At 36.4% G+C, this 12,972-nt stretch overlaps 1 long non-coding RNA gene and 1 pseudogene across 2 annotated transcripts in view; both read right to left on the bottom strand.

Annotated features, from left to right (window-relative positions):
* The window catches only part of LOC309657937, a 1,158,638-nt gene that overhangs the window by 619,276 nt on the left and 526,390 nt on the right, over positions 1 to 12,972 (bottom strand). The gene's annotated exons all lie outside the window — the stretch shown is intronic.
* Positions 1 to 12,972, bottom strand: part of LOC309658006 (RNA-binding protein 4B pseudogene) — a 44,691-nt pseudogene extending 31,719 nt beyond the window's left edge. Inside the window, exon 1 of the transcript in view lies at positions 1 to 12,972. This exon is cut by the window's left edge and continues 31,719 nt beyond it. The product of the transcript in view is annotated as an RNA-binding protein 4B pseudogene (transcript).

Here is a 12,972-nt window from a genome sequence, read left to right as displayed (position 1 = left end):
ATGTTAGTATTATTTTCAAGGGTTACTGCCTTCAATGACTATTGGACTGGAATCAAAAAGCCTTGGTTCATTATGAACTAAATATGTAATATTAAGAAAGCCCCTTAACCTTTCTGGATATCAGTGTTCTCATCAGCAAATTGAAAGGGCTGAACAAAATTATCTCTAATATCAATTTCTAGAAACATATGATTTTTTCCTTTTTTTGTCTGTGTTGGGTCTTCATTGCCGCATGCTTCCTTTCTCTAGTTGCGGTGAGTGTGGGCTACTCTTCGTTGCTTTTTTTTTTTTGAACATATAATTTTATAATTACTATTTTTGTGATAGAAAATTACCAATAAAAATAAGAGAATACAGGTTGAGAAGTTTTACTTCAAGAGTGAATACAAGTGACTGGCTTCAAATTGATAATCTAGGTAAAAAGAATGTATGTGTTTCTTGAACAAATTATTCTAATTCAGAAGGAAATGTGAAATGAAAGTTCCAAATTGTTGTTTTCTTTTTGAGTACATCACAAGTTTTGAATGTTATAGTTCTTTATTAATATCATAATATTGGGCTCATATTTACATAGTAATTTAATTTTCCAACTCCCATCCTTTACTTAATAACAAGAGCTATCAGACAGATGGCTTATTATGAGCTAGGTATTTATTATGAGCATTTTATACACATTTTCCAATTTAATTCTCACAGTATGCATATAAGGTTAGTATTATCATAATAATACATAATAATATAAATGTACTGAGCAGTAAACTGAAGCCTAGTGAGGTAGGATAATTGTACAAGGTCATATATTAGCAAATGACAGACTTTAAATCTGGATCCATCAGACTGACTCCAAAGGCATCTCTTAGTCACTGTGGTACCTTGTTTATAATTCTTCATAAATATTTTAGCAAATAAATGTGCTACATTTATTTAATTTTCTCCAATTTCTAGTCAGTCTTTAAAATGTTGGAAATCACTTTTTTTTTTTTTGCTGAGCAAGATTCTCACCATTACAAAAAATAAGTGTCATTTACGCATAAATGAAAATGTTAACAATAGGGTAGGCTTTATGTAAATCCAAGATCTTGTGAAACAAGCAGAAAATTAACACAAGACTTTCTTGCCAAAGTCAATGGCAAGTTAGAGGTGAGCAAGTTTTCATGAGGCAAACTGCTAACTCAATGTAACATCTAGCTCCAAAAGTAATAATGTTATGGCCACTTGACAATTTCATTTGTACCTTTCAAGTGAAAAATGTAAAAGCTAAATCTTTCTTTTTATGTAACCCATGTATTATGGGTTGAATCATGTCCCCTAAAATGGTATGTTGGAGTCCAAATGCCCAGTACCTCAGATGTGACCTTATTTTGAGACAGGGTCTTTGCAGATGTAATTAAATTAAAATGAGGTTATTAGTGTGGGCCCTAATGCAAATGACTGGTGTCCTTAAATAAAAAGAGGAAATTTGGTCACAGACACAGATACATAGAGAGGGAAGATGACGGGATGAGACGAAAGGAGAAAATGGTCATCTAAAGCCGAAGAGAGAGGCCTGAAACAGATCTTTCCCTCACAAATCTTAGAAGAAACCAACACCTTGAATTTAGAGTTCCAGCCTCCAGAACTGTGAGACAAATTTCTGTTTTTAAGTCACCCAGCTTATGGTACTTTGCTACAACAAGCCTAGCAAACTAACACACCATGTTTTCTAGGCCGTATCAACTGTGCATTAAGAACTTTAAGGTAGAATATCAGTGTTTTTCTGGCTCTACCCCTTTTTAGAAAAACCAGACATCAATTTACTCACAAATAGTTATCAATCCTGTGCGCTCGGAAGCCTTTCCACTTTTTCCTCCTTATATTTTCATTGTCCGACTGTAGTCCCTGTTTTGTGAATACTGCTCTTGGCTTCTTGCATTTCACTGGTGGAAATCAAGATGAAGACCGACAATAGAGAGCACAGGACAGGCCAGAGGGATGAGGGATGCTCAGGACTTGGGCATGGCCCAGCACACTTCATAAGGAGACTACAGTGGAGTTTGAATCCAAAGAACACCTTATCCTCAGGGCGTATAACGCTTGGTGATCTTAGAGCTGGTAGGTGGCTGCTCTCAGAGTCAGAGACCCTAATCTTGGCCATAATGGTTACAAATACCGTGTTATGAAATTAATAATTAAAGAGTACTATGTATTCAAAAAATCTTAATATGCAGACTGGCATTACTTGCTAACTATTTGGCTATGCATAATTAAATATTTAATACGAGGCTAAAGCACTTTTGTATATATTCAGTCAGCAAATATTTATTAATGATCTCCTGAGTTCCAGGCATTTAAATCACTTGTAGAAAGTCATGATTGTAAAGGTTTTCTGCTATGTGCTTTTGAGCATGGCATGTAATCTCTTGAGCCACGTTTTCTCTATTTGTATGAAAAGGGAATTGTGTGATATTACCTGTAAAGGTCTTCCTAGCTCTAAACTTCTATAACTTTAATGATTCCATTCATTCCATATTTTAATAATTCTTTGTTTCCACCTTTTGATATCTTTAATTTGTGCAGAATTCATTATCCTGATTATAAATTCCAAATGCGTGGCTGATTCTTCGATCTGCTTAAGGATGTTCACAGGCTTCGGGCTGTTAAAGTTTTTTAGGTCATAGACTAAATTTGGAAAATGGCAAGATTTTAAGCAGCTACTACTTTAAGATTTAGTATCATACTTTCTATTATCCCCAAATAGCCCTTCTTAACATTTACCTTCTACTTCTGAATATGCTATAAACAGTCTACTTACCTTTTCAAAATTAACAGCTATCTTGAGCACATTAAAAGCGCACCATTGTGAAGTTTGTTGTATGTTTCTTTCCATTAAAACGTATTATTCTCCGCATCTCGCTGTTTTACGTCTTTTCCCTGGTGTTGAACACAATTACCACTATATTCTTATGACTCTGCTCTAAAGCTCTCCTTCTAGCTGAAAGCCACACACATCTTTAACTCCACAAGGTCCAATAACATTTTCCCAAACATGTTGTGACTGTCACCACTGGAGAGCAGTGCTTTTAGGGGAAAACGTAGAGTTGGTAAGCAGCACGTTCCTTTCTTTTATGCTTTCCTAATTTCAGATAATTATTGAGTTGAAGTTTATTAGCTAATTGTGTACATGCTGCGGTATTCAAGTACTTTCATTTATGTAGTTGACAGTAACTAGAGTTTTCTTCAATACAGGTATTTTTCTTCAGATTTGGGAGGTGAAACTGCACTCTACTAATTGTGGTTATTGGAAGCCCAGTATGGCTCTAACTAGAATTTAATCAGTTGTAGTTATTAGGGAATTATTCTATGCACCTTGGGGAATTATACTAATTTTTCTCTACCAAGATATCATCCTGTTGGAGCTCCACTGATATGTCCACAAACCATGGGCATTATTTTACCTGTAACAAGGGGAGCACGGTCAGGGGCAGGAACCTGGACCACTTGAGCTAAATAAACTTAAGTTCAAGTTCAGTATTGTGGTAATATTTTAACATTTCTAGTTCTGCTCTTCTCAGTGGTTTCAGAAAACACATAACTTTTATATCAATTAAAATTAATTTATTGGGTATATACTTAGAAAGCTCTTAGCTTAGTTTGAATTGATTTATTGGTCACTATAAAATAAATTTTAGAAATTGAGTTTGATTTCACTGCTACCTTCAGCAAAGCTTTATAGCATACTCTCTATTTTAACACAAGGTGCCTCTTGACTTAGAGGTATGAAAAGGTCTCTTTGGTAAGGATGAAAATTTGCCGGACATGTTTAAAAGCATGTTCTTCCTTTCTTCCATACTTGCCAGCGTTCTAATTGGGAATTCATATAATGGTTGGTCATCTGGTAGCCTTGAGTACCCCCAAGACCATGTCTCAAAAGATACTCAAAGAAGACCTAGGTTCCTGACCAAGATCAAATGAGAGAAAGCAAAGTGATTTAAGGCATAAAAGACATCCTATGGTGGTGGTGATGATGATGATGATTCTTTTTTATAGCCTTATTGAGGAATACTTGACACATAATAAACAGCACATATTTAAAGCTTACAATTTCATCATGAACCCATCATTACTCCCAAACGTTTCCTCTTGCCCATCTGTAACTCTCCTTCCCATTTCCACCAGCTCCATCCCCAAACAACAACCAATCTACTTTCTGTCATGATAGACTACATTTTCTAGGTGTTTATATAAATAAAATCATATAGTATGTATTCTTTATTAGTCTGGCTTTTTTTCTCTCAGAATAGATAGCTTGAGTTTCACTCATATTATTGTGTGTACTAATAGCTCACTGCTTTTATTGCTGAATTGTATTCAGCTGTATAGATATACCATGATATGTTTACCCATTCACTTACTGATGATAGCCAGCAAGAAAATGAGCACCTCAGCCTTATAACAACAAGGAAATTAATTCTGCCAATAACATGAATGATCTTGGAATAGGATCTTGAGCCTTAGGTGAGGCTGTACATATCAACACTTTAATTTCAGTCTAGAGAAACTCTATAAAAAGGACTCAGCTAACCTGAACCCAGACTCCTGACCCATGGGAACAGTGAGATAATAAGTTTGGGTTATTTTAAGCCTCTATGTTTATCATAATTTGTTACATAGCAGAGGTCAGGAAATGCTTCCGTGAGGAAGTAGCATACGAAGAAATCAGAGTCTGCTACGGGGGTAATAGGAAAGAAGATTGCTGACAGAGGTTGCATCCTGCTCAAATACCTGGGGGTGGAAGGAAAGGGGGAGGATTCAAGGAACTGAAAGAATATGATTGGCTAGAGTGTAGCTATTCAGAAAGGGAATGAATTGAGATGAGCCTGGAGAGGTAACCATGCCCTGTAAATGTTTGGTCTTTTTGTTAACAGCACTGAGACCTCAGGAAGGGTTTTTAATGTGTTGTAGGGTGGAGAAGAGGTGGAATGACTGATGTGATCAGATTTGCTTTTTTGGAAAGATTATTCAACCTGCAATTTGGAGGCTGGGCTTGGAGAGGGCAACAGTGAATGTGGAAACCAGTTAGGAATGCAATGCCGTAATCCTGGAGAGAGAAGTGGGCAGTACACAGTTGAGTATTAGCAGTGGAGGCCAAAAGTGAACAAATTTGAGTTAGGAAAAGCCTTAGACAGCCACGTGGAGATATCAGGTAGAGAGTTGCATGTACTGATTCGAAGCTAAAAATGTAGGTCTACACAGAGGCAGACTCATTGACCTGTAGAAGGTAATTGAAGCCATGGGTATGTATGAAACAATCTAAGATATCAGATTCTTCAGTGCTTAGTTCTGCAGGATAATATTGCAAAGAAGGCTTTTAGTAGCCAGAGATACTGAAAGAAAAAGTGTGGCAAGGAGGCCAAGAAAAGAATATTTTGAAAAGAGAATTTTGAAAAGAAGGGAACGGTTCACAGTATAAATAAATACTAAGAAACCAAAAAATATGAGCTCTGAAGATGTCAGCTGTGTTCTGAAGGTCTTACAAAGAACTGTTTGGGTGAGATAATAAGGGTGGTGAGGAAATAGAAATATTGTAATATAGACAGCATTTTGGAAAGTTTGTGAAAAAGAGGATGAAGAAAGGACTCTAGCTTCAGGAGAAAGGAGGTCAATGAGATTTTTAAAATTTGTTTTGCTTGTTTGTTTAAAAATAGGAAAGATTTAAATACCAAAGGAAATATCCAGTGAAGGAGTGAACCACTGTCATTTATTACTGCTGTGCTTTTATTACTTAATGTGACTATTTGTCCAATGGAAAATGAGAAAGTTTTTATTTAAAAGCATAGGTAGTCTTCTAAGACTTTAGAGCTGTTCTTTTTCTTTAGGATCCTGGCTTAAATTTGAATTACAAAGAAGTCCAAAGGAAGTTTGTGCAATAAGTAAGCAAACACAGGAGCTCATTCAGAGCTTAGTGTTTGTTGTTATAGTTGTTCTATGACCTGGGTTAATCAATTAATGAGGCAGTACCTTTAATAGCAGCCCCTGTCTTCTGAATCCTGTCTAAGCATCTGTGATAATTATTTCAGGCTCTAAAAGAGTACTGTTACTCACCAGGAGCTCAAAATCTAATGGATGAACAAATAAAAGCACTGGAAGGTTTGTGGAATACTAATAGGAGGAGAAACTGGAGGAGAATTCCTATTTCCTGTAGTCTTATTAAATCTTTCTTTTAAAATTAAATTCTTGTTCGAAGAAGTCTCTACAAGGTTGTTGGGTTTTTTGTTTGTTTGTTTGCTTGTTTGTTTTGTTTTTCTGATACACATAAGAGTGAGCCAAAATTCCATCATCGCCATCCTTAAAATAAGGCTGTATCCACGCCACACAACATTTATAAGAAAGTTATGGCAGTCATTGTTCGTTGATTAGCAAATATTATGAAGTCAGCCTTAGCCGTCATACATTTTTGTTCCAATCTTTACTTTCCCAAGCTTCTATTTTCCTCCTGAACTTCCTATGACTATTCAGGAAACAGCCAAGGCTTTGTTATATGCCCTGCCCTTGGGGCACTGTTGACATTGCAAAACTACTGAGTAATTGCTCACTGTGAGTCTCAAAATAAACTAGTGACAAGGACGACAGAACCTATAGCTTTCAAATAAATTAACCTGGATATTTTGAGTGCCAAAAGTCTGAACTTTATATCATAGAGGAAGAATATATGAAGAGATCCAAAGGTCCCCAGTCAGCTCTGGGAGACTGCCTAAGAGCTACCGCGTCAAGCACCATCTTTGCCAATGCTAGGAAGCCCAGTGGGAGTCACATCAGCTTGTACGTGGTTCAGTGACCATTCGAGGATGCACTGAACATTGATTGTGCAAGGAAAACTTTCTCGTGGTTACCCTGAAAAGTAGGCTCCAAACAAGGTGATCGGGGTATTGTCCAAAGAAAGTAGAATTCATTTGCACATCGTCTCCGATGTTAGAACGTAATTAGTGAGAGGAGGTTCTGCATGTGACCTTGAAATGAGAAGCCCCACCTCTACCAGAAAGTGCCATTTTTTTAAATTAAAAAAGAATAGCATGAATGGTGCAGATAACACATTAGAGGAGATAGAAGACTGGGGCTATCATTGTTGGATAAAATTAACAATTGTGGATGATCACCTATATCCTCTTACTTTTTGTCAAATTATCAATCTGTAAAACCAATCTGATTTTGAAAATCTGTACAAATTACCTTAAAATTCTTTTGTTTATTCCATCATACATGTATCTAAGAACATTATGTGGATATTTCACTTGGCAAGTGACAAAAGTAGGTCTTTTTGACTCTTGATGTCCTCATACTGTCAGGGCAATGGGAGTTCCTGATGTGTTTTAAGGTGCATTGCCAAGCCATGTCCTCTGTGATTATTGAAGTAATGAGCACTTAGAATGGATTCCTGTGGCATTAACTTATTCTATGTAATTCTTCAGTGTGTAGATTTTGATAAATTTTGTTCATGTAGGGAAAAAAAGTTATTTTTGATAATTTAATCCCATCAGGTAGCATTGCTCATAATTTACTGCTCCTTTCTTTTGAAAAATGATGGATATAATATACAAGTTGCTTAATTATTTGACTGACTTGGTTTCTGAAGTCTGCCAAAACATTTTCTTTATTTGGCTTAAGTATTGTTTGGGAGTAGCTTTCATGTAAGATAGCATAAAATCATCTGTTAAAATATATATATAGAAAAAGTTCTAGAAGATTCTAGGATGTTATATATAAATACATGGAAAAAGTTCTAGAAGGTTCTAGAAGGGTATATATATATTTATATATAATATATAGAAAAGGTTCTAGAAGGGTATACAGAAACTGTATATAGTACTTAGCTCTGGAGAAAGAAGTTGAGTGGCAGAGATGGGGATGGCGACAGGGGTTGAGAAGGAAATTTTTAATTTTTTCTATGTATAATTCTGTATTGTTCTTTTTGGGTTTTAAACAATGACCTGGTATTAACTTTGTAATTGAAAAAATGTCTGTGCCTTGAGAAACTCATCTGACTTCTTTTGCACATTCTTCACTTTGGGTTTTAGAATGCATTTTCCCCTTTTCTAGGTCGTGGCTGTTTGCTGTTTTGCATATAAAACACACTAAAAGAGATAGCTCTCTGACTAGACTATAGAACGCTTTTGTTTTTTTCCCTTCCTTTCCTGTGGAAAAGATTTGTAAAATGAGATCAATAGAATACTGGGATTAAATAAAAATCAGTCATGGCACTAAATTCTCAAGGTAGACATTCAGTAGCATCTATTAATCATAGATTATGTGTATCTTATCTATATATCATCTGCAAATAAACTTATTTTAGTAGAGTGAGTGGATTTGTTTTGGTAAATGTGTAGAGCAGTATGTTTCCAGAATAGGCATTTCAGCAGTGTGATGATTGTGCATTCATGTTTTGTATACAGTATGACAAATCCAATCAATGCTTATTTCGCTTTTCACGATTCCTATAATAAAAAATACAATAAAATGGAATATGAATGTCCTGAGGCACTCACTGCTCTGTATAAATAGAATTTTTAGTTAAGGAAGAAAACACATGATTACTTATTTTATTAATTTAATCTTAGTTTTTGCCATTGTATGTCTTTAAATCAGCTCCTATAAATTTGTGTCTGAAATACCACCATACTGAATAAAAGTCTAGAAATGGTGAAGTGAGTGTTGCTGAAGAACTTAAGATATTATTTATTTCAAGACAGTCTTCTGGTAGAAATCTCATTTATTTTATTTTAGATGATGGCCCTAGAACCACCGATTTTTTCAGCAAAAGAAGCCTTTTTTCTTTTAATTTCACATAACAACATTGCTATGTCTAAGTGATTTTAATACAGCTTCTAGCTTTTATAATCCTTTTTTTAAAAAATATTTTATTGGAGTATAGTTGACTTACATTGTTGTGTTAGTTTCAGGTGTACAGCCAAGTGAATCAGTTATACATATGTATATATATATATATCCATTCCTTTTCAGAGTCTCTTCCCATATAGGTTATTACAGAATATTGAGTAGAGTTCCTGTGCTATACAGTAGGTCCTTATTAGTCATCTATTCTATATATAGTAGTATGTATATGTTAATCCAGTCTCCCAGTTTATCACTTCCCCCACGTTTCCCCTTTGGTGACCATAAGTTTGATTTTGAGATCTGTGAGTTGGTTTCTGTTGTGTAAATAAATTCACTTGTATCATTTTTTAAATTAGATTCCACATATAAGTGATATCATATGATATTTGTCTTTTCTGACTTACTTCACTTTGTAATAATTTTCTTGATAGCTAAATTCTGAAGGTATTGATTGCTTAGAAAAAAGAAATACCATCATTCTAATTTTGGAGACAAATCAAAATAATAGAGAGCAAAACCACCTAGAATAATTTTTAAAAAATATTCAGACAACTTTTTAAGGAAATAATTATTTAATTAAATAAAATCAAAATTTTATTTTTGAAAACCTTTAATAACTCAAGAAATATTTATCAAATTATTACCAGGTACAAGACAATGCAATGGGTATTTTAGGATATTCATTTATTCATTCAAAAATATTTATTGGGCATCTACTATGTGTCAGGCTCTATTCTAAATTCTGGGGATATGTTGGTGAATAAAACAGACCATTCAAAATAATTTTTTAACACTATTATGTCCCAGACATTATTTCTGGAGCTGGGAAATGGTAATGAACTAAAAAGAAAACATTCCTTGTCCTCATTTTAGCTGATAAAGACAGAAATATGTAAGATAAATAAAATATATAGCATGCCACACAGTAATAATTGCTAAGAGGATGTATAATAAAGCAGAATTGGGGGTATGAAATGTTGGGGAGTGTGTGTGAACTTTTAGATAAGGTGCCAGGGTAAAATTAACTGAGATCATGATATTTTAGTAAGCACCTGAAGAAAGCAGACCACTATATCTGGGAAATAGCTGATATCTTGACAAGTAGAATCCTAAGCAAAAGCAATAGAAAATGCAAAGACCCTGAGGTAGGGTTGTTTTTGAAGTGCTCCAGGAATAACAAGGAGGTCAATATGACTGTTGTGGAGAGAACAAGATGGAGTGAATAAAAGAGATTAGAGGGGCAATGAGGCGTCTATTATCTTTGCAATTGATTTTACAAGGCCTTATAGGTCATTGTAAGAATTTGGGCTTTTACACTAAAAGACATGGAAAGTCACTGGAATTTTTTGAGCAGCAAGATGACATGACTTGTGTCTCAATAGGATCACTTTGTTGTCTTTAAGATATACTGCAGTATGGCAAGGAAAAGTGTAGGGAGACTAGTTGAGAGGCTGTCCCAATGACTGATATATGTCAGGTATGATGCTGGTGAAGTGGTAAACAGCGAAGCTTTTTTTGCAGTTGGAGTCAACAAGATAGTGTGACCATATATATATGGTGTGTGTAAGAAATACAGGCATCAAGAATGACCCCAAGGTTTTGGGTTAATTGTGTTGGAGTAACAGTTTTCATTGAACTAAAGTAGGGAAAATTTAACTAAAGCAGGGAAAGATTCCCCTCCCCAGTCCCACACCTAGGAGTGGTGGTGAGTTTAGTAATTCAGTTTCATATGTGTTAAATTTGAGATGTCTTTGGACATTTGAGTGAAGATGTTAGACTATATGGTGAAAGATTCAGGCTCATGAAGTAGTTGAGCATCACTAGCATACAGATGATATTTAATGCCATGAGATGGGATAAGGTCATTTGATGGGGATAAACCTAGAGTGGGTTCAAAAGAGTGGAGGGCATGAGAAGTTGCAGACACTGAGTATAGACAACTCCCCAAGGAGTTTCGTTGTAAAGGGAAGGAGAAATAAGATGGTAGCTGGAGGGCTTCCCTGGTGGCGCAGTGGTTGAGAATCTGCCTGCCAATGCAGGGGACACGGGTTCGAGCACTGGTCTGGGAAGATCCCACATGCCGCGGAGCGACTAGGCCCGTGAGCCACAATTACTGAGCCTGCGCGTCTGGAGCCTGTGCTCCGCAACAACAGAGGCCACGATAGTGAGAGGCCCGCACACCGCGATGAAGAGTGGCCCCCACTTGCCGCAACTAGAGAAAGCCCTTGCACAGAAACGAAGACCCAACACAGCCATAAATAAATAAATTAATTAATTAATTTAAAAAAAAAAAAGATGGTAGCTGGAGATGGAAATAAAGATATAAAATATAACTATAAAAATGACTATAAATAATATTTGAAAAGTATGTTTTTGAACTTCTTATTACATCATTTTGATTACAGCATCTCATATAATTCATATTATAACTGTTACTTAAAGAAAGTAACACCTCAAAGAGGTCACAGTTTGAGTGGGATGTAGAAAAGGGAAGACAATTACCGAAGAGACTTCATACCTAAGAGGCTCACCTGGCCAGTGAACATGATTTTTCCAGCTGTGTTATGAGCGTAAAGAAAAAGCACTGATTGTAATGAATTGATAGTGCTCAGAAAGGGTCAAGTGATTCTACACAATTTATAAGAAAATCAACTAGCAAGAGGCTTTTGTATTAGAAGAGAAGTGGCAACAGACTGCAAAGTCATAATGTGATTTTGCTTTAAATTGGAATTAGAACTTTAGGGAAAATAATGCCCTTTATGGGAGGAAAGTTTTTCCAGAAGGAATTGGACAAAGGGATATGTATATTATTCTTTAAGAGATAGGTATCATAAAACTTAAATATTTTATATAATGGGTTTATTATTATCTATTATGGGTTGAATTCTATTTCCCCCCAAAATACGGTGAGATCATAACTCCCAGTATCTCAAAATGTGACCTTATTTGGAAATAAGGCTGTTGCAGAGGTAATTATTTAAGATGAAGTCTTAATGGAGTAGATTGGGCCCTTAACCCTCTATAAATGGTGTCCTTAGAGGAGGAGAAGAGACACAGAAACATAGACACCGAAGGGGAGAAAGCCATGTGACAACACAGGCAGAGACCGAAGTGTTGCAGTTACAAGCCAAGGGGCACCAAGGGTTACAGGCACCCACCAGGTTTCAGAGGAATCATGGCTCTGCTGACACCTTGATTTCAGACTTCTGGCCTCCAGAGCTGCGAGATAGTAAGTTTCTGTTGTTTGAAGCCACCCAGTTTGTGGTGTTCTGTTACGGCAGCCTTAGGAAATGAACACACTGTCTGTTCCCCAAAACAGTAGTTTCCCCCTTCTCCATGGTTTTGCTTTCTGTGGGTTCAGTTGCCTATGGTCAACCACGGTCCAAAAATATTAAATTCTAGAAATAAACAATTCATAACTTTTAAATTGCATGCTGTTCTGAGTAGGGTGATGAAATCTCAAGCCATCCTGCTCTGTCCTGCCCAGGATGTGAGAACCGTCTCTTTGTCCAGTATATTCCCCTGTTGGTCATGTTAGTCACTTAGCAGCTGTCTTAGTTATCAGACTGAGGACCCCAAAGAGCAAGAGAAGCGATGCTGGCAATTCGGATATTCTCTCTTTTTTTTTTTTTAATTTAGGGAAGGCTCTTTTATTTATTTATTTATTTTTGGCTGTGTTGGGTCTCCGTTTCTGTGCGAGGGCTTTCTCTAGTTGCGGCGAGCGGGGGCCACTCTTCATCGCGGTGCGCGGACCTCTCACTGTCGCGGCCTCTCTTGTTGAGGAGCACAGGCTCCAGACGCACAGGCTCAGTAATTGTGGCTCACGGGCCTAGTTGCTCCGTGGTATGTGGGATCTTCCCAGACCAGGGCTCGAACCCATGTTCCCTGCATTAGCAGGCAGATTCTCAACCACTGCGCCAGCAGGGAAGCCCCCGGATATTCTCTTACTGTGCCTAATTTATAAATTAAACTTTATCATAGGTATGTATACATAGGAAAAATCATAGTGTATATAGGATTCAATACCATCTGTGGTTTCAGTCATCCCCTTGGGGTCCTGGAGCATATCCTCTGTGGATAAGTGGGGGACACCTGTAAGAAAAT

Source organism: Balaenoptera physalus (assembly GCF_965194825.1).
Source record: "Balaenoptera physalus genome assembly, chromosome: 3".
In the NCBI taxonomy this organism is placed as follows: domain Eukaryota; kingdom Metazoa; phylum Chordata; class Mammalia; order Artiodactyla; family Balaenopteridae; genus Balaenoptera; species Balaenoptera physalus.
This window is presented reverse-complemented; position numbering and strand designations above follow the sequence as displayed.